The sequence below is a fragment of the Cyrtonyx montezumae genome, unplaced genomic scaffold (genome assembly GCF_038088225.1).
Source record: "Cyrtonyx montezumae isolate F1298 unplaced genomic scaffold, pur_monq_1.0 scaffold_0, whole genome shotgun sequence".
Classification (NCBI taxonomy): domain Eukaryota; kingdom Metazoa; phylum Chordata; class Aves; order Galliformes; family Odontophoridae; genus Cyrtonyx; species Cyrtonyx montezumae.
Window position 1 is genome coordinate 6,717,383 of NW_027071824.1, and position 27,014 is coordinate 6,744,396.

General features: G+C 38.2%; 1 protein-coding gene across 10 annotated transcripts in view; it reads left to right on the forward strand.

The window, feature by feature from the left end:
• The window catches only part of ESRRG (estrogen related receptor gamma), a 376,167-nt gene that overhangs the window by 58,628 nt on the left and 290,525 nt on the right, over positions 1–27,014 (forward strand). The window contains exon 1 of one of the 10 annotated variants that reach the window (XM_065745032.1): positions 1,681–1,708. The exons of the other annotated variants lie outside the window; for them this stretch is intronic. The gene's annotated coding sequence lies outside the window, so the exon portion shown is untranslated. Of the gene's footprint in view, positions 1–1,680; positions 1,709–27,014 lie in introns of those variants that run through there. 10 annotated transcript variants of the gene reach the window in all.

Below are 27,014 nucleotides of genomic sequence, written 5' to 3' on the forward strand. Positions count from 1 at the left end.
TGTTTATATCAGTGATTTTTATCATTGCTTTTTTTATTTTTTTATTTTTATTTTTTGTATTTTATTTCAATGTGTTTGCACTGCAAAACAAGAATGCCTTTCTATCTTCTAACTAGTTGTGTGGTTTTGGTTTAATGGATATAAAAAATCAGGCTTTAAGCTGACTCCAATGCATAAATTCTACTGGAAAGACAGATACTTTAAAATCTGTTTTCTAGACTTTTACTCCTCTTTAACTATAGGATAAAACCTATCCAGCTGCAGATAGCAGACTCACATAGGATCACTGCAGTCATGGTTCTGGTGCTAAAACCTTATACATGTGAAGAAGAAGAACAAGAAAAAATAAACACATGGGAGCTAAAGGTCTTTGCAAATTGAACAGCCATTTCAACTTCATTTCCATCCAGCATTGGCTGTGTTTGTTGTTAAGTGAAGGCTGCATGGTGTTGGAGCCAGACATAGGGAACCCACTGAGCAGCTTATCTGAGTGGATTCAATTCACGTGAGACTTAGAAAATACATGCATGGGAAAGGCATGTGGCTTGGAGCTTTTCCATCGCTGCACTCATTGTACCTTAGTAAGCAAGCTTGTTACAGCTCATTCTAGTACAGGATGAAGACTTCTGCAATATCTGGAGTAGAAAGAATTCCTCTTCCTTTCTTTTTTGTAAATTGCTGTGGACCATTCTGTTGGTTGAGGATTTTTTAGATTGGCAGAACAGAATAGGAATTAAAGTTGGATCTCCTTATGCTTCTTGGGAGAATGACGTCTGTTTAAGACCCTTCTTGATTTACAGATGCTTTTAAATGCAGAAAGATACTTAAAATTGGCTTGATGAACAAAATGGAGGAGTCATTCAATAGCAGTTGTACTAAGATAGCTTCTACTGCACAAATACTGAAAATTCAGCATCTAAAAAACCCAAGAAATTCCAAATTGTATATCTCAAGTCCTTTACTCCCCCAGTTCTAAACCATGTCTCCCTTATTGCTAGAGTCAACAGTCTAATAGTAACAAAAAACAAAACCTTTCATCATCTATTGATTTTCAGTCTTTAAAAACTGACAATAAGCTATTTTTTTTTGTCCAATTTCTCAATAAATAGGAACATTTATTGGTTTTTCAGTTTTATTGTATTGCATTAGAATATATTTTACTGTGTATAGTGGGTAATATAGCACCAGGAGACATGTTCAAGTTCAGCAAGTAGCTTTTGAAACTGCATACTTCCACTGAGATATGTAAATAAATTTGTATTAGCTTAATTTAGATTACAGTGCAGAGTAATTGGGCTAGACTTCATTTTTCTATTTATTGTATTGTGACCCTCTAAATAATGGAGGAGGTTGGCCATAAAAAATAATTACAGTAGAACATCAGTAAAGGTGAATATCTACTTTCTTCCCTATCTGAGGGAGAGGGAACAATTTTGTGGCTAAGGAAGCACCATGACATCTGGGTTTATTTCCTAGAGATCCACCACAGTCTTGCGCAGTTTAGATAAGTTATGAATTCTGCCTGTGTGTTGATGCGTGTCAAATGATTTGGCATGAAAATCTTCTTTCTCTGTGACCTCTGTTCATTTCTCTTTCCTCTTAAACACAGAAACAGACTGGAATCTGATTTAGCTGTGGTAGACCTTGGGGGGTGGGGTTCTGAGCTGCATCCCAGCTGCTGCCTGCCTTCGCAGTGAGAGATCACCTGGTGGGTTTTTTCCTTTCCACAACCTCCACTGCCAGGAGGCTCTTACAATCAACAGTTGCATCTTGTTCACTCTTTGAGATGAAAAATGAATATTTGATATCCTTATCCATGCTGTAGAAACAGAATGAGCATTTTGCTTTGGCTTGCTTTTATAATAGTTAAGAAGCAGTTAACGTCTCTTCTGGTGACATTTGGCCCTACAGCCAAAACAATGTCTCAGATGTTTCCATCCTACCATCAGAAAACCTGAAGTGAGGCTGAACAAAAGAGAACCTCTGCTGTAAGGTGGTTGTAACACTACTTCCTTGAGCCCTGACCTTTGCAGAGCCATGTGGTTCTTCTTCTTTGAGGCTACCAAGATGGTAATCCTGGCAGGCTTCTCTGATTTAAATTTCACCTGGGTCCTGAAACATTTCCTGTTCATCACAAACACAGAGGCAGTTTTGGTTTATGGATGATAATTGTTGAGTGGTAAGGGTTTAATGATGATAGGGTGAAGAGAGAAACGTTTGGGCAAAAGACTTCATTTTCTGTGAAATGGGTGGGATGCTGCAAGGCGTAAGTTCTTTCTCTTAAGTTGCTGTGGATCTTGCTGTAATCTCAGTGCCTCATTGAGATTTGATTCACAAGGAGTTAACAGATATTCAGTGACCAAAGCCATTTATATTTATCTTCATATATAGATGTGAAGTGGAGCATGTAATATTGGGAAGCAGAACTAAACCTGAAATTCTCTAACTTTATGAATTGTGTGTGTGTTGTTTTCCCATGATCTTTAATTGCATTCTGTTCTGGGGGGAGAGGGGGATGCACCAACTGAGGGAAAATCAAACTGTTTTGCAGCAGAAGCCTAGATGACAACACACAGAAAATGCAAAATTTGACATTCATATGAAAGGGAGCTAAGCAAGACCAAGAGATGAGAGCCAAAATGACTGCAGCAAGAGAAATACAAGTGATTTAAGGAAATGTTTCTCTGTTTATTGAAATACCACTCTCGACCTTTAAGGTGGTCATGATTCAATGTAAGTTTTGTAGAACAGCAGCAATAGAGATGGCTGTTACAAAGGGAATGTGTGATTGGATTCAGGTTCAAGAGAAGCTAGGTTTAGACAAGGATTGCCCTTCCTTCTTTGAACATAGAATATAGTGGGGTTGATTTCATTCCAGTGAATGGAATGATGCTATTTTCAGGCCTGCTGTTTGCTGTGCTTGCTAATGAATATCCAAGAAGTGGTTTGGCCTGGATATTTATTGTAGAGGTGCTTGCAGTCAGCTGGAAGAGGTGCATCTGAATGTGAAGCTTAGCTCTGTGTACACACAGTGCTGCTCCCTGTGATTCTGCCTGGAGTTGTATATCCAGTATTATTCTACAATGGCAAATAATTTGTAGGAGTCCAGCTGTGAATTAAGCATCCTCTGTAAACAGCATGTAGAGTAAAAAGTCACGTGACACCATCTTTCTTCTCTTACTGGATAAGATAATCTTTAAATTATTCCTACCAGTTAAAGTAAATACTTTTCACAAGTTGAACTTCAGCTTGCAATTTAGTAAATCTTGTTTGCGATCTTGAAACTTCTGGTATTTTCTGGCATATTTCTGTTAACAAGACTGTTGTTTCAAGCATTGGCCTGAATGAGGTGGAAGGCATCATAGTGTAATGAATAAAGCCTTAGGCACATTTCTCACCTTGATACTCCACTCATTTGTTTAGTCATGTTTATTAATGTACGATTCAAATGTCAGTGGCAAATTTTGTTATGGTCGATAGTGTGTTCCAGAGGACCTAAGTTGTTCTTTGGAAACAGAACCAGGGTAACCATGATATGTGCCAGTTGGCACCTTGGAGTGGCATATCAGGGCATCTTTCCTGTTTCCCAGTGGCACTAAATGTACAAATTGAATAATCGTGGAGCCAGTGAGGCAGGATGTCTTATACCTCTCCTCTCCATTTTTGACTGGTGTGGATCCCTGAGGTGATATCAAGGATTAAATAACTCCTGTGTGCCCAGATTTGTCTATATTATGTCCAGATCATCACTCAGCACCCATGTAGTTATCACATTCTGGGCAGTTTACCTCTACACTCAGATATGGGTTCCAATTTTGAAACTATCTTTTGCATGATCCCCGAGGAAAAAAAAAGGTAAGTTGCTCTTTGAAAAAGCCAGTAAATGAAAGACGAAATGGAAGACTGTAGAATAATCAGGATGTCTTTTTTACTTTGGTAGAAGTGAAGAAAGAAAAAGGAACATATTATGGATCCTCTGTTCATTGCTCTTTGATCCAGCTCATTACACACATGGTCCCAGTGCCTTCAGCCTCTCCCTACCAGCCCCATCACTCTGAGGCCAAGTTTGGCTCCCATCCCCTCTGGCACTGTTCTGGCCTCAGGCATTCCCTTAGGGCTCTCTGCACTTGCTGTTTCTTGCTGCTCTCACTGTGCTTGCACATCAGTGCTTAGCTTCACACTTAAGCCATACAAAGGCTACTTGAGATCATTTCTCATTATCCTTCTAATGTAGTTGCTTAAAAGGTACGGTGGCTGTCTGAGCTGTTTGACCTCATTTGGAAAGCTGTTGTTTTGGAGCCCTAGACCATCAGTGGCCTGTAAGTATGCTGCCAAAACTTTCCCCAAACATGAAATAACTAATGGCACAGTTTAAAGTACTGTCTTCTCTGCTCTGAATTGTCATGCTCCTCATACACACTTATAGTCAGCATCTACCATTAACAAAGGCTACATTTGTCACACTCAGACATTTTTTTCTGTTGTGGAAATGCCTTTTGTGTATCCCTTTTGTTACTCAAGGGTTGTGTCAGCTGGTTCAGTAAACTTGGAGGTAGTGTCAGAAAAGCCTCATGGTTAACATCATTTGTCAAACACTTAATGAAAGTGTGATGGAGTGGTACTCTGGAATATATAAGCAGCAATACTTGGAGATCAGCAAAGGGATCTGATATAGGTCAGCATGAGATCCTGTCTTCTCTAAAGAATGTCAAAGTAAGGTGTTTCCTACTATTTAAAATCTGAGGCAAAAAATACAGGATAGCTTTTCTTCACAGCGGGTTGCTCAAGGTGATCAGTGCTGTTAACCTGACACAGGATGCATAGCGAATCCATTCTGATAATCTACATCCAAAGCAAACAAAATAACACACATTGGCGATGCAGGGAAAAGACCCAGGGTGGTCCTGGAGCCATGAGAAACTTCATGCTGGCCTCACAGCCAGATCAAGGGAGAAATTTTTGTGTCTGAAGGTGCTGTAGGTATTTTTGTTGCTCATGTACAGGCAGCTGCCTCCAGGACTGGGCAGGAAGTGTGTTGGGCTGCAGTGCAAGGAGGTCTGCGGCACCATAATTCTTCTTGGGAAAAGGAAATGATGTAAGTTTCTACTTCTGGAATCTTTTCCCACAACTATATAAATTTAAGGAAATAAAACGCAAACAGAAAATTGATTTTTGAATGACAGTGAATTATTGTCATTAGAGGGTATGTCGTTTTGTGTCAAGGGAGAAAAAAAACCCCGTGTGCTATGCGCTACTTTCTGAAGCATTACTTAATGTACCAGTCATTGCTGGGAACATGGAGTCCTTTTAATGCTAGTCAGGTAATATGTCATTCTCTCTGTAGAAACTCTGTGCAGCAGAGACATGAGTTATATACTGATGTAGTTATCAGAAGATCATGTGGTAGCACTAGTGTGAGTCACTACAGTGGAGTTTGCCCTGTTTGAAATTTTACATAATTAAATATAAGTGAGTCATTGTCCAAATTCTGCCAAAGTGCAGATGTCTTTAATTTAACATATGCAATTCAGCTTGCAAATGCCTTCCATAGAGCGAGCATCTTTTCCTTTGTACACAAGTTGCAGTTTGCTCCAGCCTAGGAGCCGCTTCCTGTCACCATTCAGCGAGCTGCATTCCCACTGCAATCCCTGGCAGCTTTGGTAAAAATAGCTGGAACACTGAGACCTTAAATAGACCTCTCTGCTTCATTTTACGTTCTGCTGGTAATTCTTTAAATGCACAGAGTTAGATCAAAACAAGCGCATTTTTTGTTTCTGTGCTAACGAAGGATATGGCCTACATTTTGTGATGAAATCCGTTCAGGTGCCTTCCACGGCATTTTGTCTCTGTATCGAGGCAAAGAACAGAGGAAGGATGGAAAGGTAAGCGAGCTTCTTTAAAGGAAAGTGAATTGGAGATACTTACATGAACGTTTTGGGTTTCTTTTTAATGATAAACTTCAAGATGGTGTATAGTTAGTTGCAACAGATTGTTTTATCTGAGTTTAAAACCACCCTTGCTGTAGTTAGCTAGATGATCTACATTTCTGAAGATTTCACAAATCATTTAGTTTCTGAGGTCTGTAGATGATGATGTGCCATTCCCTCTCTGAGTCATTTGGCTGAAGAGGCGGCAGCTTTTCTTCTGTCTTTTTTCCTCCCCCTCCCCTACTTCTCAGCTGCAAATCTAATTGTTCATCATCTAGTGCTGAAATGTAACAAAAATGTGATTAACCATCACATTTGGAAGTAGCTAGTAGTCTTGTTGCACAGAAGTCACGAACAAGCAGAGATGAAAACGTTGGAGTCACTGAGCAGATGCTATTTTTTTTTCTTATTTGTTAATGTCTCCCTTAATGGGGATATTAAATAATGTTTACTACCTTAAATTCTCTCCCAGGAAGGGAGGAGTTTGATTTAAATCCATCTCAACTTCACCCACAGGCTGGTCTGGATGTTGTATCAAATGCGTGACGAACTTGCCCTGTTTTTCAGACCCATTGCCCATCCTACTGTCAAGCAAGTTTTGTATGTGCTCCTGATTCACTTTGAATGTTTACTGGGAGCTGTAATGGGGATGACTAGTGCATTACTTGCAGAGTTTTAGCCTCTCTCTACACTTGTAATAATATTCTTAACCTTTGCAGGAAAGTTTGTAGGATCCTGTTCTTGAAAGGTAACCTTTCGGTCTTAAGTCTGCATTTTCTCTTTTGGCCTGTGAAATGGTGTGCTACCTTTGGAGCTCAGAGTGTAAGACTGTGGTAAGGAGAATCCCATATATTTTACTAGAAATGTCAGTTCTTCTCCTACAGGAGGGCTGTAACTTTACACAGGATGGCAGTGAGTTTGCCAGCCCATCCACAGAGTAGCCAGCCAAGAGGTGGTTATGTTTCAAACACTTTCTGAGAGTCTCAAGAACTGGCTAAGCAATTTATTGAGGACAGCTCTGAGAAATAAATTTCTACTGTAGTCTCTCTCCCCACACTGCTAAGTGAATGCTGGTAGCAAAAGAAGGATAGAGAAGTTCCCTCACCTTCACCTGCTGCAGAGAAGGGATGAGGTAGGTGAGCTCTCCTGCTTGCCTGGTAGCTATTTGATCAAACTCAAGAGTGTGTGATGTTTGGCACCATCTGTGCCTACTGCTTATTTCTGTTATATATAAGTGCTCAGCCCTGTTAGTGATCTCTGAGCTTGTTCTTGTTAAATATCTTTTTTTCTTCCTAGTACAATCTTTGCTGCAAAATATAAAGCTGCATGAATCTGTCTGAATAGCAAAGCACAGTGCCCTAAATGATGTAACTCGGGTTTTGGGAGCAGGATAATTGCAGTAGCGTGAAGCTTCTTTTAGAATAATTAGTCTTGCTGAGAACCAGGGTATAAAAGCCTGCACGGAGCACAGTAATAACGCAGTTGTACCATTTCCAGTATTTGCCTGCCCCTGCACAGCACTGCGGATCAGAGCAGGCATATCCATGATGGTCAAGCAGTGACTTCATCTCTTCAGGCCTGTGCCAGCACTGTGATACAAAATACGTGGGACTCATGCTAAAGGAACCAGTGGCACTTGTTTCCCATACTAAATCAGGAGGTCTTTGAGATCATTAAGAAACGCTTTTACAAAGCTGATGTTTCTGTTAATGGAGCTGAAGCCTGTTCTTCTGCTCTGCTCCTTCCTGGCACTTGCCCATTTGGGCTTCAACTGCATACACTTGCAGATGTTGGGATTTCCATTTCAAAGTACAAACAATCCTGATATTAAAAAGGCTATTTCCCCGGTGGGAATGTGGGTTGCATGAGCTTCTTGACTTCTTTTTCATCTTTTGATTGTGTGTGTTAACACCTTTAGATCTCTCTATCACTTTTATTTATTTTTTTGTCAGCATCACAGTGGACAAAATGTCAGGTGAGGTTTAAATGGAAAGCTTCCTTAGAGAGATAAAGGCTGCCTTCCAGGACCTCTTACATGGATGAGCTTGCTGCTCTTTTCTGTTGGGATTTAGTCTGCTAGGATGCTTTTTTGTTTAACTTAAATTTGCTTATCTGTTATAAAACCGAGGGATAGCCTTGGCTACTAAGCAAATCCACTGATGTAGGGAAAAAGGATTTTCAAGAGTGCCTGTGTGCTTTTTGGAGACATGGAATCCAAAAACATCTGATAACCTAACATTTAGCTGTTTTGTCTGTAATGTATTAACGAGCCCTAAAAGCACTGATGTTTTCAGGTTTTGTGGCTAAAGAGAAATGCAACGCCCTTGAACTATTCACTAGCCAGTGGATAGTGCATCCAGCCTCAGGTGATAAACTCACAAGTAATGTCACATATGCCATTTTGTCCTTTCCCTCTGGGATGTCCAGCCAGTACAGGACCTTTTCTGATGCAAACAGTAGGCTGGTACCATACTCAGGTGCTACCTGGAGTTCCTGTTGCCCTCAGAATGTCTGCTCGTATATTGAATTGTGAGGATAATCCTTTGTTTAATTTTCCTTTTTAACATTTTGAAAGAAGGTAGGGGTCTCATGCAGGTCTTTCCATCTTTGCATGGTCGTACAGTTGAACAACGTGTACATGTGTTAATTAAACACCCATTCTTATCACTGTTTTGGTAAGTGTCCTGTAAATTTAATCACTACGACACCTCTGTACACATTGCAATCCTTTTAAAGATCTAGAGAAAAATCCTGGTGGATTATTCAAAGCACTAAATCATACAGAATTACAGTAGTTATTAGAGGCATTAAAACCTGTGATAAGAAGCTTTATCATGCATTTTTGGGAAGGCTTAGTCTTTATCACAGATGACTGTAAATAGAAGTAGAAAACCTTGATAACAGTTTATTTTACAATACACTGATAATCAGGTACTGTAATTACAGTATAATTACACTATAATTATTGCATAGTAGGTAACTACAGTATATTAGTGTTTTCTTGTTTTTCTATTACCAAAACTACCTAAGCAAGCCAGGGGTCTTATTCTACTCTCGATTACCACAGGCTCACGCACACACACACACACATTGATGTTATATATTTACTTTAACTGACATTGAAGGAGTTGAGCATATTTACATGAAGGAGGAACTGATAATATGACATAGTTAAGTATGTATGATATGTTCTACATATGCATTTATCTAGACTCAGGACAATAAAAAAGGGGAATCAGATTTTAACTGTGGTTATGTTCAGCTATCTAGTTATTCTCTTTTTCCTTTTTTTTTTTTATGCTAGAAAAACTGTGATATTCTTAATCACTTAGATAAACCTCTCAGTTACAGACCCACTCAGTGTGTGGGTGTTTATATTGTATTTGTAGATTTATTTATCTCTGTACATCCGCATCTGAATACAGATTATATCAAGTCTCTGATAATTGTACTCAGGCTGTGTGTGCACGTCTGCGTTTACATATTTCTAGTAGTAACCTGAAGTATTCTGTCACTTTTGGGTGTAGGCTGATGAAGTTACCCAATTAAGTATGACTTCTTCTGATTTAATGTTGTTTACAGTGTTAAAGCTTCCAGTTAATTAAGAATAGTTGTGAAGCCTACAGAAGAAGTGTTGTGCACACTGAAATTAAGAACTTTTATTGATAGCATGTGTTGAACACATCAAACAAAAATAGACTGTGAGGAGTATGGAGCAACTTGTGCTCTTCTGAGCCCTGCTTGGGGTTCACCTGTAGGTATGCACCATTTGGGTGGTGCACCTCAAAGGAGATACAGAGAATTAGGAGAAAGTACCAAGGAAAAATGAGAGTGATAAGAAGGTATGTGACTTGTCAGGAAGTACTGATGGAATTGGGAGTGCACAGCCTGGTAAAAAGAGAACCTGGGGAGAAATGATGGGTAGTAAGATTACAAAAGATGGGTGGAAGAGAAAGTAAAAAGTTTATTCTCTGTGTGCATAGAGAGCAGTGGGAGGGAGTAAGAAGTAGTTTATTAAACTGAATCAAACAAAATTCAGATTAGGGATAACCTTCAAAGATGGATAAAATGAAACACCAGATTAAGACAACCGAGGGTGTTGTGGCATCTCTAGAAAGATGTTCTGAGCAGATGAGACAAGTATCTGTGAGGAATGGCAAGGGTGTGTAGATGGTCCTGTGTGGTGGCACTGGGGAGTACAGAAGATGTCTTACCAATTCTCTTAGAACCATTTTCTGTGCCTTGGTGTGTGATGATCTGTTTAAGAATCGTGTCTGTGAGAAGGTGATGACTTCCCAATTTGCTTACCAGTGAGTCAAGAGAAAAACAGATGGCTTGCTCATCTGAAATAATTCTGTCTACTAAAAGGCCTTGGAAAGAGTCAGCATTCAGACAGGTCTGGTAAACTGCTGACATTCTTTGTTTCTATCAAGGCTTGAGGGCAGATGCTGCACTGGCTCAAATTGGTGGCAGAACTTCCACTGGCATGGAACCAGCATTAGCCTATAAATGCAGATCTCTGTATTGCTCATCTTGTGAACCAGTGTTTGTTCATGCCAGACATAGTTTATATTGTTTAATGTTAAAGTATACAATGAGGATAATTGCATCTTCAAGCATTATGAACCAACTGTTAACTTCAGTGTTCTGGTGACAAGTGTGAACGCACACATGGCATGTTCTGGTTTACTTTTCTCATCCTTTTAACTGAATTACTGTCAGGTAATATATTTTACTATCCTATATGTGTTGATTAGGGAACTCCAATTTTCAAGAGAAATACTCAGTATTTCTTTCTTTTTTTTTTTTTTCTCTGAAGCTAAATCCCATTGAAATACAAGTATAATAACTTATAAAATTAAGCTTCTTAATTTCCCTAGGGGAAAAAAAAAAGTATTATTTTATTCCTGTAGTAGCTGATGTTTCAAGTAAACATTGAGAAGAAACAATCCAGTTGGATAACATTTTGATTGAGACACCATAAATTCTTCCTGCAAAAGTTGATGGCATTTTTTTTTGGCTGATTTGTATGGTTAAGTAGAGAGGTAGTTTTCCATTCCTCATTTGTGAATGTATGACTGATGTACAAGTATTTAATTTCCAGTTTTCTAACTATATTACAAAATGACGACGCTCTTGTGTGTATGGAAAGTATGTTGCATTAAGCGATACTCCTAAGACTGCGTATCTTTTCCTCAGGGATATGCTTCAAATATAAGTTTATGAAGTGAAAACTGCCTCTTAGTTTGGGGTGGCACTTATAGACCTTCTTCCATTTAACCAACTATCAGTTGGTGTGGCAAGTATCAGATTGCTGAGTAACGAGGAAGCACTGCACTTTCAGGACAAAGGTTCCAATCTTAACGACTCATTTGGATGTTGTTGATTCCTTTGTAAGTATTTAGTAGGAAACATGAACAGAAAGATGCTGAGGTTGCTGTTTATGGCTGAGGCCACTTTCGTGCAGTCCACTGAGTGTATTTACAGGGCTCATTATACTGGAGTGGGATTTGGTCTCCACTTCAGAAAGGGATCTCCTGTGATTATCTAAACACAATACAAGGACTTTCTAAAGTACTTTTCTATATTACAGCATTTTCAGTGCTAGGGTTTTTAAGGATATGGTTTTTCTCAAAATTGGTTTTATTTTAGAAAACATTCTTTTATGGAGGCACATTAGGGAGGAAAGGTTAGGATTATTTAAGGGAGGGGAATTAATTGTGTCACTTCTATGGGCATTAGGCAAATTGCCTCACTTGAAGTTAAGAGGCAGCATGGGAGCATTTAAGTATAGGGTGCCTGCAATGCACTTTATGATAGTCTTAGCTTACGACCTTATATCATTTTATTTCTCTATTAAATCAAGACATTCCACACTGAGTCTGGGATCATGTGCAATGCAGTAGTTAGCACCTAGTTTTCTAAAGGCTATGTGATGTACTATGATAAAGCAGCAAAGGAAAGGTAGAATAATTGAGAAGTTTGCATTACAGTCCAAGACATAAAAGATGATATCTGATATGTGTTAGGATTAAATATATGAAAATGAGATGGAATAACACCCAACTTAATATTAATTTCTTTGTGTTTTACATGCAAACTTATTTTATACTGTGCAGCAGATGTCAGAATAAAGAGAATGGCTTCAAAACTAATTATGGGCCAGGTCCCTGGCTTCAGAGGTAGTAAAGACCTTACAGGTCAGCCCAGCGATGGTGCTTAGCATTTATGCACTAATTTGGCATTTTACAGAGGAGCACTCAGGTATCTAGAAACACAGAGGAAGCTGACTCAGAGCACGCTCCTGCCATGTGGAAAGGGGTGTGCAGCTGATAAAACATGCTGTTTAAGTTTTATTTTACATGAAACAGGTTCTTATAGGTGGAACAAGGTAATGCTTTTGGATGCTAGTAGTACCAAGTTGCTTTCTCTGTCAGGGCAAATCCTGACCATGATGATGTGTACTGTTTTTAGGCTGGCACCATGGATGCTGCTGCTTAGGGACATAGACAGAGGCAGTGGCTTCTATATAGGTTTTTGTCACATGTTATACATTGCTTTGACCAATTCTTTGTAGAGACACAACTTGAACTATGAGTAGAAATGCAGCTGTGAGGTGCTAATATAAGTTCAAGCCCAACTGAAAAATATGTGGAGTTTGTGCATTTTCAGGGTTGGGGAACAGCTGGATTCTCAAGATTGCTATTTATAACAGGTGCACAAATTCTTTTGAAGCCCAAGTTTGGGGTATATAGTTTCTTCCTTTGACTCCAGATAGATCCTACATTTTGCAGGATGGATATTTCAAGTACAGGTGCTTTTGAATGAGAACAAAGTAATCGTCGGTATTTTATTGCAAACCAAGCATGTACTTGTCAACAGACAGCAGCTTTGTGGAGCCAGCTGTTTTTCACTGTAAAGATGTACTATGTTCGTGCAGCAGCCAGGAATAGGAACATGGAATAGTACACCACCACTTTCTCATCAAGAGTTCTCTTTCTCAGGAATTTAGGGCTTCACTTAAGTGATGTAATCCAAGGTCCCAAATGTCAGAGGACTAAAACACTGTGGCTATGTGGTGCAGTAAAATCCACCAATCTAAGACGCAATTTTGAAAAGATGTTACTGCCCCACTTCATCTAAATGGATGCTGATTTCCCTACTCATAAGCCTTTAATTGTCAGAGTTGCTAATAAGCTGTGTGTTCAAAGGTATGTATAAGAGAAGAGGAAGGAGGGTGAAAAGCTCTTTATGAAAAGCTGCAAAGTCCAAAGCAAGTAACTGCCGGTGCTTTACAACAAAGAGGAATGAGCTGGGTGGTGTGTCCATGCACATTCATTAAATCGATAAAAGGGAAAGGCCAAGAAGCCTCCAAAGGGAGAACATGGCTTCCTGAGGCCAAAGGTAAGCAAGATGAAGCCAGGCCAGAGCCTTGAGGTATGCCTGTTCCATAGGGCAGCTAAGGTGGGAGATGAGGGAGAGTGATTCTAAAGCATTTGTGCACCTTCTGTTTGTAAGTGGTGCCTCATGTTTATCTTTTGGGGAAGGTCACAAAGAGAACTACAGCCTTTTCAGTTAATTCACCCATAATGGACTCTATCCAAGGTGTTGGTAGGTGTGGTGGTGGTTAGCATTACAAGGAAGAACCTGAAAACAGAATTTCTGAGCCTAGTATTTGGCTGCTAATGAATGTAATGCTTTGCTTTGTTTAAGTTCGGTGTTTCTATGATTTGCCTTTGAAATGAGTGTGTGTCACAGTGAGATGCTGAGCTCCTCCACTTGAGGAAGTGCTGTTCTGATCCACTGGACTGTACTCCTCTACCTGCAGCAGTGGTAACTATTTCTGTATTTAATATTTTCCCTGATTTTACATAAACAAAAGCTCTGAAGGATTTGCCTGAATACTTGGAAAGATTTTATGTATTTATTTATTTATTTTTGGCAGCAGAGTCACTGGGAAACCAGTATTCATTTCTATGGGAATTAAATTTCCTTTCTTGAGATCCTTTTATATGATTTATTTTTCAGTTCTTGCCTTCTACTTTATTCACATGTGATTTTAGGATTCTCACAACTGCACTGGAGATGATGCCCATCTGGAGAGTTATTTCATCTCCTGTGTTTCATTTTCCATGGTATAAGGCAGAAGTAATGGTACCAGCTCCTGGCATGCAGTGCTTTGATTCTGCTACTAACTTTACTACTAAGCACTGTTGAAAACTTCAATATTGTAATGCTTGCCTCCCAAAAGTCTTGCTCACAAATAATACTTGTGGATTTGCGGTGTTTTTTTCTATACTTTTTTGTTCTGTGTGAATAGGGAAAACTAGACAGAGCTCTTTGTATCAGATAGGGCACAAATTTCATCAAAGGTAATAATTCAATCAACACGTGTAGGTAAAGGGCAAAAAAGCATTGGCATATGTGCATTGGCATAACTGAAATGTCCCTATGTGTGATTAAAAATGTGTACCTTCATTTGTTTTTCCTTGTGCAACCAAAGCACAGTAAAAGAAACATACCTGCTCAGACATCTGAAGTATTTTCCAGGAAAGCCAGCTTCCCAAAATGAGATGGAAAAATAAGTTAGGTAGGGGTGATGACTAAGAAAAAAATGAACTTTATAACAAAAAGTCAATAGTGAGGTCTCTGAGTCAAATCTTCTTGTAGCACAAAATTCAAGGAGCAGCAGGACAGCACCATCTAAATATAGATTGGTAAAAATGGATTTCATTTTCTTCCAACAGTAGCTGTGGTGCTGTTTTTGTTGTTATGACTCCTAGCTGGAATTGTTTACAAAAAGTTGTATGATTTCTCGTCCTGCTGACGTAGTGGATGGTGTTGAGGTGCCTGCCCATTAGACTCTGTCCATGGTAGACCTCCTCCAAACTCCTTGTCAGATGACAGGGAGTGGGATCAGCTGGAGGAGCATGGGGCAGCGCGGCCAGCTGAGTGTGCAGGCCACTGGCTCTGAGTGTACACAGAGGGAGACATCAGGGAGGGACCGTGCCAGGGAAGAATGGGAGCACAGAAGGAGTGAGGCCACATGCAGAAAATGGGAATCTCATTTGCCTAAGAGTCACAAACACACTTTGTTAGAGGAGCACTGCAGGGAAATAAAAAAGCTGTTTGAAGTTACTTCTCACAGAAGCAATACAAAGGGGATTTCTCATAGAAGAAAAGGAATGCTAACAGAAATGTTTTCACATTGTAAAAGCATTGCACTGCTGTGCTCACAGCCTGTGTGGAAGGAGAGAAAGTGAAAGTAACTTGGAGCAGCTTGAGTAGTTTCACTGTCAAGGCCAGGAGAAATGAGAGATACATAAGCTAATTCAGTTAATCAATTGAATTAGTTTTTGTGCTTTTGATAACTATAGAGTTATTTACTTCAACGTGGAAAGCATTTGCTCTTGTGTGCGTGTAGGCATCCTTTTTTACTTTTCTTTGGAGTTAATCTGCCCCACTTCTAGCTGCAGAGTGTGATCTGCTCTCAGACAAACCCCATGTGCTCCCCATGCAGGTGGAGGTTCTGGCAGATATGGGCGCACACCCAGCTCAGCACAACTTGTACTGTACTTCTGCATTTCCATTCTAACAGTTAATTATTTGCTGATTCTGAGCAAAGGTTCTGTATTCATTCTCATGCCAAACGTGGGGAGCGTTAAGCCTGTACAATGCATTAAGCCTTTAGGCTAAGGGGTGCAGATTTGTTACTTTAATGTTTTAGCTCTCTGTTATCTGTTTTGTTCTGTCTATCTACTCCAAAGCAGTTATCCCTGCGATCCAAGTGCCTTTTTTCTTCCAGCAGCCTTTAAATGCCTGTGCTTCTATTAGGAAATGGGAATTCATTCTCTCCCATGGGCCGGTAAGGGCAGAGTGTGAGGAGTGCGATATCAGCTGGGACGGTATAGTGGAGAAGAAAAATGGTGTTGTACTTAAGCTTCTTGCATAAGAGGAGAGGAGAAGGCCTGTCTCAGTGCTGAGCACAGCTCACGTGCTGTTTTCTGGGAGATGATGGAGTGAGGTAGGATGTGCCCAGTGGCACGAGGCGCAGGAGCACTATCTCCAGCACACTTCTGTTTGCTGTTGTAGTTGATGGAAAGAAGACTCCTCCAGCAGTTTCTCAGGCTTTGGCTATCCACTGGCTAACCTTTTCATGGCTGCCATGCTTTACAAGAGTAGGTACTGATCAAATGGTCCTGAGTTTCCATTTATGCAGTTATGTTTGGTTGTAGCAGATGTGCTTTTGAGGTGGAGTGTCAGAAGTGGAGGTGTACAGGAGCCAACATATAAAATGGTATAAATTGGCTCCCATTTGGTTTTTTGTGTTGCGTCAATGCCCTTGGACTTTTTAGGCCTATTAGCAACATGGGAAGATACATGTGCAATTCTCACTTGGGTGGAAAATAATTTCCTTAGTGTCTATATGCCAGTAGCATTGACTCAGAACACTGTAAGGAGCTCCATTAAGTTCTATTGGGTCCATAATCTGCACATTAAGAAAAATTTACATGATAGATGGAGCTGTTAAAGTCTAATTGGGTAATCAAAAATTAGTTAATGTGCCAAAATATGTATTTAGCTGATAAACTATAATGGTTCCAAGGGGTTCTAGTATTAATAGAAGGCATAGTTGCACATTAAGGAGTTGAAAGTAAGATATTGCTCTTCTAACATTTGTTTCAAGCAAAGATCCCAAAACACTTGACAGATATTAAATCACTTATTGATTTGATATTTCCAAAATATGTCCATCCAGGACTCTGGGGGAGTATATGTTAAAATAATGTCAAATTTGCGCATAAATAAAAAATTATGATTTTTCCCCACTTCCAAATTCTATCAAGTGTAGTAAACACTCCTGCCCTCAAACTAGTTCAAATCTGTCTAGGTTGGATCTTCTTTAAACTATACTGTGTACCCACTATATACTGTATTCGCTTAAGTGGTAAATAAGCTGAACAGTGGTGAAATTAACCAACTTTAAAAGAGTTGAATTTGGTGGCAGGCAGTAAAAGAATATGGTATTGCTGGTTATTTGTCCATTTATAAAAACCAATACTTTGTTTTTGTCCTTAGAATCTTAAAGGAGTTTCAGCATTCTAGAAATAGCTTGCTTACTTATTCAAATTTTATTCTTTTTTTAAGCAGAGGAAATGAATAAGAATTTTTAAATAACTTTTCTCTTTAGTAGTTTCAAAATGGCCTAATGTATTATTAAGAGCATGCCATTCCCACATTATAATAGCATGTGGTTCTGTGTTTGTACAGCATCTATTATAACAGGGCCCTCATCCAAGAGGCTTTGTAGGCTCTTCTACAGTACAAACAGGTAATGATCACTTTATTTCAAGGTGGAAAAATGTTGGTTTTTTTTTCTAATGGAGAAAACAGAGTCACAAAGGTAAAACATTTCATGCATCCAGTGCTAAACACCAGGGTCAGCTGTGGCTTTGCTATTCTAACTGCTTGAACACAGTGCAGAAATATTCCTAAACTATGTCTTTTATGCTTTGGTATATATGTAATATGCCTTCATTTCTTTATGGGATTTATAACAGTAACTGTCTTGGGTGTTGCACCATTTATGCCCTAAAAAAGTCTAGAGACTTTTTTAGATGTCTAAAAGTGCCAGACAAATGACCAACATCCCTTCTGCTTGGCTAGGCACAATTTTGAGGTGGAAAGGAGAATATCTCCAGTCAAACTCAGACACTGGGTAGCTTAATCGTATTTTCATACCATGTAAATATTTAAAGACAAAATGCAACAACCACATTGTTGCATTTCTTACTTTGGATGAATGTCATATTTTTAATGATAGTTGGATAGTTTTGTATTTTATTTATGTGTCATTTGTTTGCTAGGGAATCCAAACTGAATGCTTCCCTTGCCCCTGAATTCAAAAATGTATTTTCCCGATATCATTAGTTGAAAGATGTTAGACAACTGCATGTTTTCTCTTCCACATAAATAAATAAATAAGCTGTGTGTCATGATTGTTTGCTGTCTAATATACATAGATTGAAATGTATATTGATATGCTGTTTGAAACAAATGAGTCACTGCTAGATTTTCTGACATCTCCCTAGATAAAGAGAAAAAAAATGCATTCCTTTTTTTATTGGAGAAAAAAAAAAAAAAAGGTGGAGAGGGTAAACCAAAAACAGCCATTTGGCTTCTGGGGAAAGCTCTGACCTGAGAAAGGAATAGAGGAAAAAAAAAAAACAGAAAAAAAAAAGCTAGAGAATAATGAATTCATCAAGCTGAAAATGCACAGGCCAATGGAGCGCTTAGAGTTCAATAGGAGGCAAATGGAAAGAGAGCCCCATTACTGTTGAGATACAGCGACACGGCTCCACTAATCGCTTGGTCATGCTTGGTAGACACTAAGTCATCACAGGCCGTGACATGGTGAGAACAGGTGCCGGAGTTTGCTGTAAGAAAAAATTGTTTATTTAACATCCACAACCCATAGCTCCCCCTCCTTTACCTTGCATCCCATCTCCACATAGGAACAGTGCAGCAGGCAGCTTACAGGTTGTTTTTGGTAGGCTGTGACAGAGGTGGTGGCACGCAAACCTGTCCTGTATCTGCAATTAGCATGTGCTGGTAATGAGGAATGGTGCTGTTGAGGCCCCAGTGGCATCAGCTGATGGATTTAGTTGTCTGTACACAGTGAGGTTGGAACTTGATGGTCTTTAAGGCCCTTTCAAATCCAAACCGTTCTGTGTTTCTGTGAAGGCAGGAAGACCTACTAGCCTTAGGCCAGGCAGGCTGATGTCTGTGTAAGTGTGAAAATGAGCAGGGTGGTGTTTCATGACCAGAACTGAGGTAACTGACTGGATGCTTGTCTTCTGCCTTCAGCTGCTGTGGGAATGTGTATTATGGATACTTTCAAAGCTTACAGTCCATTTCTAGCATGGAGTTAGGTGGCAGCTGCTAAGCAGAGAGCTGTACGGTACAGGCACTAATAAAATAAACATTGCTAATATACCTCAGGTTTTACATTGGGCAGGTCTTGAAATACTGTACCACCAGGAAGATGTACAGACTGAGTTATCTAAGAGGTTCCTAGGGAATCTGGGTCATAAATTGATTTTTCTATATAGAGGATTCAAACAACATTTTGTTACATTTTGAATAGTCCATCTCACTGATTTTTTTACTGTTTTGAACTCTTGTTTTTTTCTTAAACTAAAATCTATTAGACTTTCTCTTCCCAAACTGACCGTTTCGGTTTGAACAGAAGACAAAGAACCAAGTGATGCTGTCTGGCAAAATAATGTTATCTGGTAACTTGCAATTGTAATACTGAGGAAGGTTTCTTCACACCCCACTTTTTCCAGGTAGGTGAGTTTTGTTACAGTTGTGCTTCTTGATTTAGGCAGTGGATAAGTGCTTGAAAGAACTGGACACTATTCTTGGCTCTGCCACAGACTTCCTATGTGCTGACAAACAAGTCTTCTAGACCAAAGCTTTTTTGTTGTGAGAATTTCCTTGCATTTTAAATCTGTGGGGAATTAAATGGAACGGACACATAGATTCACTTCCCCACCTCCTTCAGTAATAGATGAAATGGAGAGGATATAGGAACATGATTAGAAGATCAAATCAATGCACTTATTTTGCAACCAGGAACCAAAAGGAACAAGCTGTTGGTTTTTGTTATTTTTTTTTTTATTAATACACATCTGCTTTTTTACCCCAACCTCCCTCTGGGGTAAATCAAAATCAGCCTTTGAAAGATTAATTATGTAGTCTGTATCTCACAACTATGTAGCCGAGGACTAAAAAACCTATAATGTTGGCTAATAAAACTGTCTAGCCATACGAACCTTTAAAATCAAGAAATTGCCTGTCCATATGTTTTTTTCTGCCACATATCTTAATTAGCTCCACAAATAACACTGCTTGTTTTCACTTTGCCATCTACTAATTAGCCCCATACTACTGTTAAGTGAGCAATGAGAAAATAGCAGTTCTTGATGCCATGTGTTATGAGACATTACCTTCATTCTGATCTGAGGACAAAGGAATACTCTTTATGCCCTTTATTAGAGCATTGCTATCTAACATTCACTTATGGATTTTTTTTACCTCTTGATAAGAAAGTATTTATTGTTCTGAACAAACATGCATATATATACACATATGTACAGATATGTATTAGTAAGCACAAAATTATTGCATCGAGAATACTGAACTGTGATCTGCTCTAGGGTGTTCTGCTATGACTAAAAAAATATTATGGGAAAAAAAGATATTTATACACTATAGCTAATTTAAAAAATAGAAATCTCCTGTTCCTATTTAAGGTAGAAATATAAAGTTGAGGTTTTTTTTCATCTTTGGTCAAAAAGACGAAATGATAATGAAGAAACATTAATTTCAGCATAGACCTTTATTTAAGGGCAACACCCAAATTTCCTTGAGTTAAATTTTAGACTGGATAGCTAGCAGATTCACCCACATTACCATTGCCCCAGCAGTCTTATTGAGATGGGATCCCAAGTTCTTTTTCTGATAAGGCATGCACACAAGTTTGCTGAATGAGCATAGGGTTAACAGATTCTAGTATCTAGGCCCTGAGTACCTTAAAATTGTATTATCTTGAGGATGCTGACCTATGAAAGCAGACCTATGATGTGAGATGTAGTCTGTGTTCAGAACAAAGAAATTTGGAGGGACTGGAGTAGGGATTTCAGGCAGAGCATCAAAGTGCAGGTAGCTAACTGCTACGAGACCCACCCTCCAGAAAAATATGATCCTTTGTAATCCTGAGTTTTCACAAGTCTAACTTATTAAGATAGCATTTATTCAACATCTCTCCAGTGAGAAAAAAAGTCCAGTCTGGGGATTTGTCTATTGTTTCATCTTGATTAGAAAAGAATTATTGAGTTTTGTCTAGGCATAGCTGATGTATCCTTATATAGATAAAGTTTGTATACTCATTTTCAAGCTTAGATCATGTTTCCTGTCGTAATATCTGAGAATCTTTAACTATCTATCATGAGAACTTTCAGTTCCTCATTTAACAAGGAATAATTAGAGGATTCAGTATGTCAATTTTGTCTGATTAAAAAAAAAAGTGTTCCCACTTGCACTGCATTTTGTCAAGTTTATTTCATGTATCCTCGAAGTTGGGTAAAAAGATAGGTCATTCAAAGAAGACTATGCAGCATAGTATGAAGGTTGTTCTTTCAGGTTCATAAAGTGATCTGATTTCATTTTGAGTTCCCAATTGATGTTTGTTTTTATTTAAAATGTCTGTAAGGGTAACTGTTCAGAATGTACTATCCAAGATAATAGCATTAACTGGCATGGCTGCAAAATCAATAATAGTAACAAAAATATACCTCTACTGATTAAGAGTGACATAAAATAAATTTGTTAACAAAAATGGATGTAGTCAACAGTTTAAACACGTGTCTTAAATACTGTAATGCAGTGCATAGGTCTTATTTTAACTATAAGGTACTTGTTTAAAAGGAACCTTTGAAAATTTTTAGTTGTTTCTTACCTTAAAAGACAAGAAAAAGTAACAATTATTGAGTGTTTTGGTCCTTCTCCCCACTAAAATAAGCCTTATAACAAACAGTAGTACATTCTATCCAGATAAAGGAATTGAAAATGCTAATTCAGAAACTATAAACTAGCTTTGGACGGGTCTTTTTCCTCTGGCTTCATGAGAAACAGCAGAGCAGAAATAAAAATAGATCATTGACCAAAAATATCCTTTTCCAGCTGGGTCTTTTAAAGAACTGTATCATTTTTAAATCATAGATATAGGTGATTTCAAATCTGCCCCTCAAAACAGGGTCTAATGCCAAGGTCAAGTACTCCAAAGGGGTTTCTTGTTATTGTTAGCCTGTGCTGGAGGGTTTTGAAAAGAAGAGTCCTTACAGTGATGAAGAAGTGTGTTATACAGGAATATAAAGAAAGTCTCACACACTGAGACTGGTCCTTCACATATATACAGTGTTTTTGCTCAAGTGAGGGCCATCCATTCACACCAGATACTTAATGTTATTTTAGCTGCTGTCTAAAATAAAAATTTGGCCAAGCTTTTCTTGTATCCCCAGTCTCTTGTGGGATTTCACAGGTGAGACATTTTTGGGAGACTACTAGATACACTGCCTGAAATGTTTATTCATCCTAGCCCTTTATCTTAATAGATAGGCATGTGATGAAGCAGAGATATGACATAAAACTGAATATTGACAAAGAGATGCAAAAATATGAAGATTCTAGTTCAAAACTATCAGAGATAATGATATCTAAACACCTTAACCTCAAACTCATTAGTCTCACATATCTCAATCAATATGGATTCTCTCAGAAATCAATTTTCAGCAGCAAATATGATTGTTAAATAATTCACAAGTTACAGGCCTTCGGGCAAGAAGAGGTTAGAGAAGCAGAAGGAAAGTGGTGATCTCGACCTGAGATGTGATTTCAATTAAAAGAGGAGAGCATCTGTAAAACACAGTTTTATGTTCAAAGTGTCAAGCTGTTTAAAGAAAAGAGGATTATAAATGTAAATTACAGTCTTAACTAGTATGGTGTTTAAAACATTCTTATTTTTCATACATTAACAGAAAGAATTGATTCAATTGATCAACAAGGCATGTGGTATTTAAAAAATCCCAACTGGTACAGCCATTATCAAATCTCTCAGTGAAAGACAGAAGTGGTAAAATTTTCTGATGTTATTTAAAAATTTCTGGCTAAAGGCAGATAGAATTTATGTCTATGTTTTATATTTTTAAGGAGATAAAGGGCATGCTGGGGGAAGTCCTATTAGGCAATATGGTTCTAGGAGTCTAGTTGTTTTCTCAGGGCCTTATCATGGCTACTACAGCACATGGAAAGATTTGTATTGATCTGCTGAATTTTGGATCTGGCCTTAATTGTGCTTGTGTAAATTTGGAATTACATCACAGAAGTTAATGATATAATAACTGTATTAGATTAATGCAAATATTCATATTCAGACCCCGAATTCTTAGGATTTTAGTTTTGTTTCAAAGCCTGAAGATGCAAGTTGTAGTTATAACACAATTTAAAAATCATAATTTAATTAAAAATATTTACTAACCTAATTATTTCTATACTAGGCATCTCTTTGAAGTAATTATAATGATACATTTTAATTTGATGTTATCTGCATTCTGCCAGGGATTTTTCAATGGGCATAATTTGGATAAATATCAAGCACTCCAAATGCATTTGAATTCGGCCCAGGTCAATAATGGTATTACCGTCTGAAGGCCCTTGATGGGCTTAGTCAGATGAGCTGGGGAGTTTATTCCAGTTCTGATGGTGCTTAGCTGCTCTGACGTCAGATACAATTCATGCAGATAGAAGAACTGTACTGAAAAGGAGGCTCTGACAAGAAAAAAAAAGTTAGGCTTTGTTTAAAGTTCTACATTGCTAGGCTTTGAAGTGATCTGACTCAAAACTTGTTGGTCTGGGGCTCCTGTGAACATGAAAAAACTGGAACACTGCTCATGTTCTTAGTTTGTTTCCTTCCAAAGCACTCTATCCTTCATGGCTGGCTGGTCAGTTTTTTTGCCTGCACAGTTTCAGTTACATCAAAGTAAGAAAAGAATGCCCTATGCAGAAAATCCTTATCTCTCTAGAATTTAGGAGTACCCAATGAGTTCACCATCTCTAAGAATGAAAAGAAATTATTTTAAGATGCTTCAAAAATTTGTGTCCGTTCTTTAAAACTGCATACAGCTTTTCTCTATTGAGAGATGCGTGAAAGGGGAAAGGAGCTGTGATTTTTTCAGCTGTGGGTCACTAAGTGACTCATAATCAGATCTGAAAGGCAGCACCTGGTGGATGGTGAGAAGAGGCTCAGTGGAGATGGTTTTGTTGTGCAGTGATAGGAGTAAGGATTTGATCTGTTTTGCTGTCTTGGCATACTATGGAAAACATATTTTTTGTTCATGAATAGCATTATAGTCTGAGTCCAGTTGCAAGATAGGAAATGAAGGGTGAGGGAAAGTGTTTATGTTTAATGCTGTGGAATTATACCTTACCATGTGAAAAATTGTAATTTGAAGAATTTGGTCAAAAATGGGCTACAGTAAGCATAATAGGTATAACACATGTTTGTGCTACTCTACTTTTCCAAATCTGGTTATGTGTTGAATGAACTTTGTTTTTAAATATATATTTTGAAATGTGAATCGTGGTGAACGTCAGTGAAATTTATTGTACTATTAAAATCCTATTGGGCCTTTGTTTATGAAATGTATTTTCCTGTATCTGAGGTTTAGGGAGGCTTGATAATGAGGCTGTGAAGATTCATGGCCCCTTTTCTGCAGCTTAATTTAGGCTCTATATCAAATATGTAAAATAACATTATATCTTTCTGCTGCCTGCGTGTGAGATACATTTTTGTATTATTTTCCTGCCAATGTTATTTCTTCCACAAATGTAGAGCTGGAAAATGGTGACACACTGACAAACCTCGCTTTCAATTATTTTTCTAGGCTACAAAGAGTAAATCTGAAAGATAGTGTGGTCATTTTCTCGTAAGTTTTATGAAGGTGAGATGTGTTCATGGCCATATGTTCACAAAGACTGCATTATTCTTGATTTTAATAAACAGACAACTACCCAGGGAGAGAGGCCTCTCTTCACCATAGCTGAGGCCTTCTGCCTTCCAGTTTCAGATACCTGAAGATAAGCGATCCCACTGGAAAGCACTGCAGTGCCCCCACCCATATGCCAGTGACCTAGCAATAAGCTTCTGTTTTAGATGTCATGGATGCTCTAGTCCTTAGCTGTAATGGATCTCACAGGGTGGTGATCAGCCTGGAAAAGTGTTATTTGGATTTTCACGGGCTTGGTCCAATCTCATCCTTTATACAGCAAGTCACCAAGCCCTTGCTGGTGATGGGTTCTGTGATCCATCAAATGTGAGTACAGTGGGATTGGTTCTTGGGCTGTTTCAGTCTGCAGCTTAGTATCTCTCTTCCAAGGTTGTGTTACAGTGTGTGAGATAGGGAAATACCATATAGAATTCTTTTCCATAATTTAGGAATATCCTTCCAGTGCTGTCTTGTCTTGTAGAGTGGATTATTTACATCTTGGTGCTCAAATTTTCCCTGAGGTCAGGGTTCATGGAGAGCAGTACACAGGTGACTCTGAGCAATTGCTGTTAATTCTTCATATATCCCTTTTATTAACTGAATTCAGTACTCAGTATTCTTCTCTGGCCATATGCAGAAGAGAGATTTTCAAAGGATGGAGATGTCGAAAGAATAAGGTAAAATGTTCTCTTTTCTTAAAGACACATTCTTAAGTACAAGACAAGGGCATTGCTCCACGTTTATGTCGGTGTAATTGAAATTAGAATCCTGCCCTAGCAGTCTGTATGAAAACTGATAAAGATCAATTTTGTTACCTCAATGAAAACTGAAATATCAGCAAATTGATCTCCTCTTGCTTACACTGATAGAAACCAAGAGTAATCCCACTGAAGGCTGTGGAATGACATATGTAAAACTCGTGTTCTCTGATCAAGCCCCAAAGTATTTGGAAGAAAAAGCTTTCATTTTCCAGTATGTTTTAGATTTGCAAGGTTGGTAAGGGAATGAAATGATCTGATCCATCTCTAAGATTTCTACTAACAGTATGTCCCTGGTTTGTTTGTTGTTTTCTTGTCTTTTGAGTCCTACCTCTACCATGTTCAAGACATTGTTTAGCCAGAGAAACAAATCTTTAGGGCCAGGTTTTCTTTTCATATGTGTCCTGGGATGTCAAAAGAACAAAGCTTTGTTAATCATTGCTTATTTGAGATGCGTAGCATGGTATTACAATACTCAATATTAATTAGACAAAACAATTGCAATAATTATCTTATAAAAAGTCGGGCAGAATTATTTCTTTTAAAAATGAGGATAACCTCTAGAGGAGATTCTGTTCCAGTTACATTTTTGTTTTCTTATTTTTGGATGAATGGTTTTAAATTGAAATTACTGATATATCAATAACCTTTGGGTTCAACTGAATTAAGACATTTAAATGAAGTTTACAGGATTTTCTAGGTAATTTGGTAAGGCCTTTGAAATTTGGAAAACTATTTCAACTAACTTCAGGATGTTCCATGTTTTGATTTCTTTAGATATGACAAGGTTTACTGTATCTATGGGGACTAATACAGTGGGTGAAAAATAGAAATGGCATCCTACTCTTCAGTTTTATTCTGTTGAACTATCATGAGCAAGTTTTATCAAGACCCCATGTTTGGGCAATGTCACCCATGATGGGAGCAGAAGGCAGCCGTGAGAACAGATAAGCAATTCAAACATCAAATAGTCACTTTTACCAGGCACCACGATAGTTATTTGGCAAAAGTTAGGACTACCTCTAGCAAGAAAAGGTAGTTCTTTGGATTCTGTACTGTAGCTTATTGAAGGCAAAGAGGTACTGCAAGATTAATTCAATAAACTTACAGGTCTAGAATGCATACAAGCAAGGACAGGATGCAGGAGTATTTCTTCTCATTCTAATAATGGATTAGTAGACCAAATCTTCTCTTTGAAAAATCCAAATGTATTTCAGTTTTCATAAGATCATTTTAATTTTTTTTAATTTATTTTTGAAGGGAGTGTCTATAGCAAAAAGATTGATTACTGACAGAGCTGATCACTACAGGCTGATCTTATACTCTTCTATTCAAATCCCTGAATAATTTTCACTTGTAAGAGTTGACCATTGAAGTCCATAGCACTTCTTATGTGAGACAGATCATTCATGCAATTACAGGTTTAGAGGATTGGGATCTGGAATATGTTATTACAGAGTCATTTCCTGCTACAGTCTTGGCTTGTTGGCTTCCTATTTGCTGATTTTATAGGTTCTATTTTTCTTCCAGAAAAGATTGTTACATCATTAATAATGAATCTTATTATTGCTTTTAATTTTTGTGTTATCTCTAAAAAAAGCTTGAAGATGTATTCATTTCTTTAGAAGCACTTAAATTAAAAATGCTAGAGTCTTTGAGTTATACTCTGTATAATTTTAAAATAATTTTGGCATTTTTTTTCCCCTCTGGCAAGTGAAGTC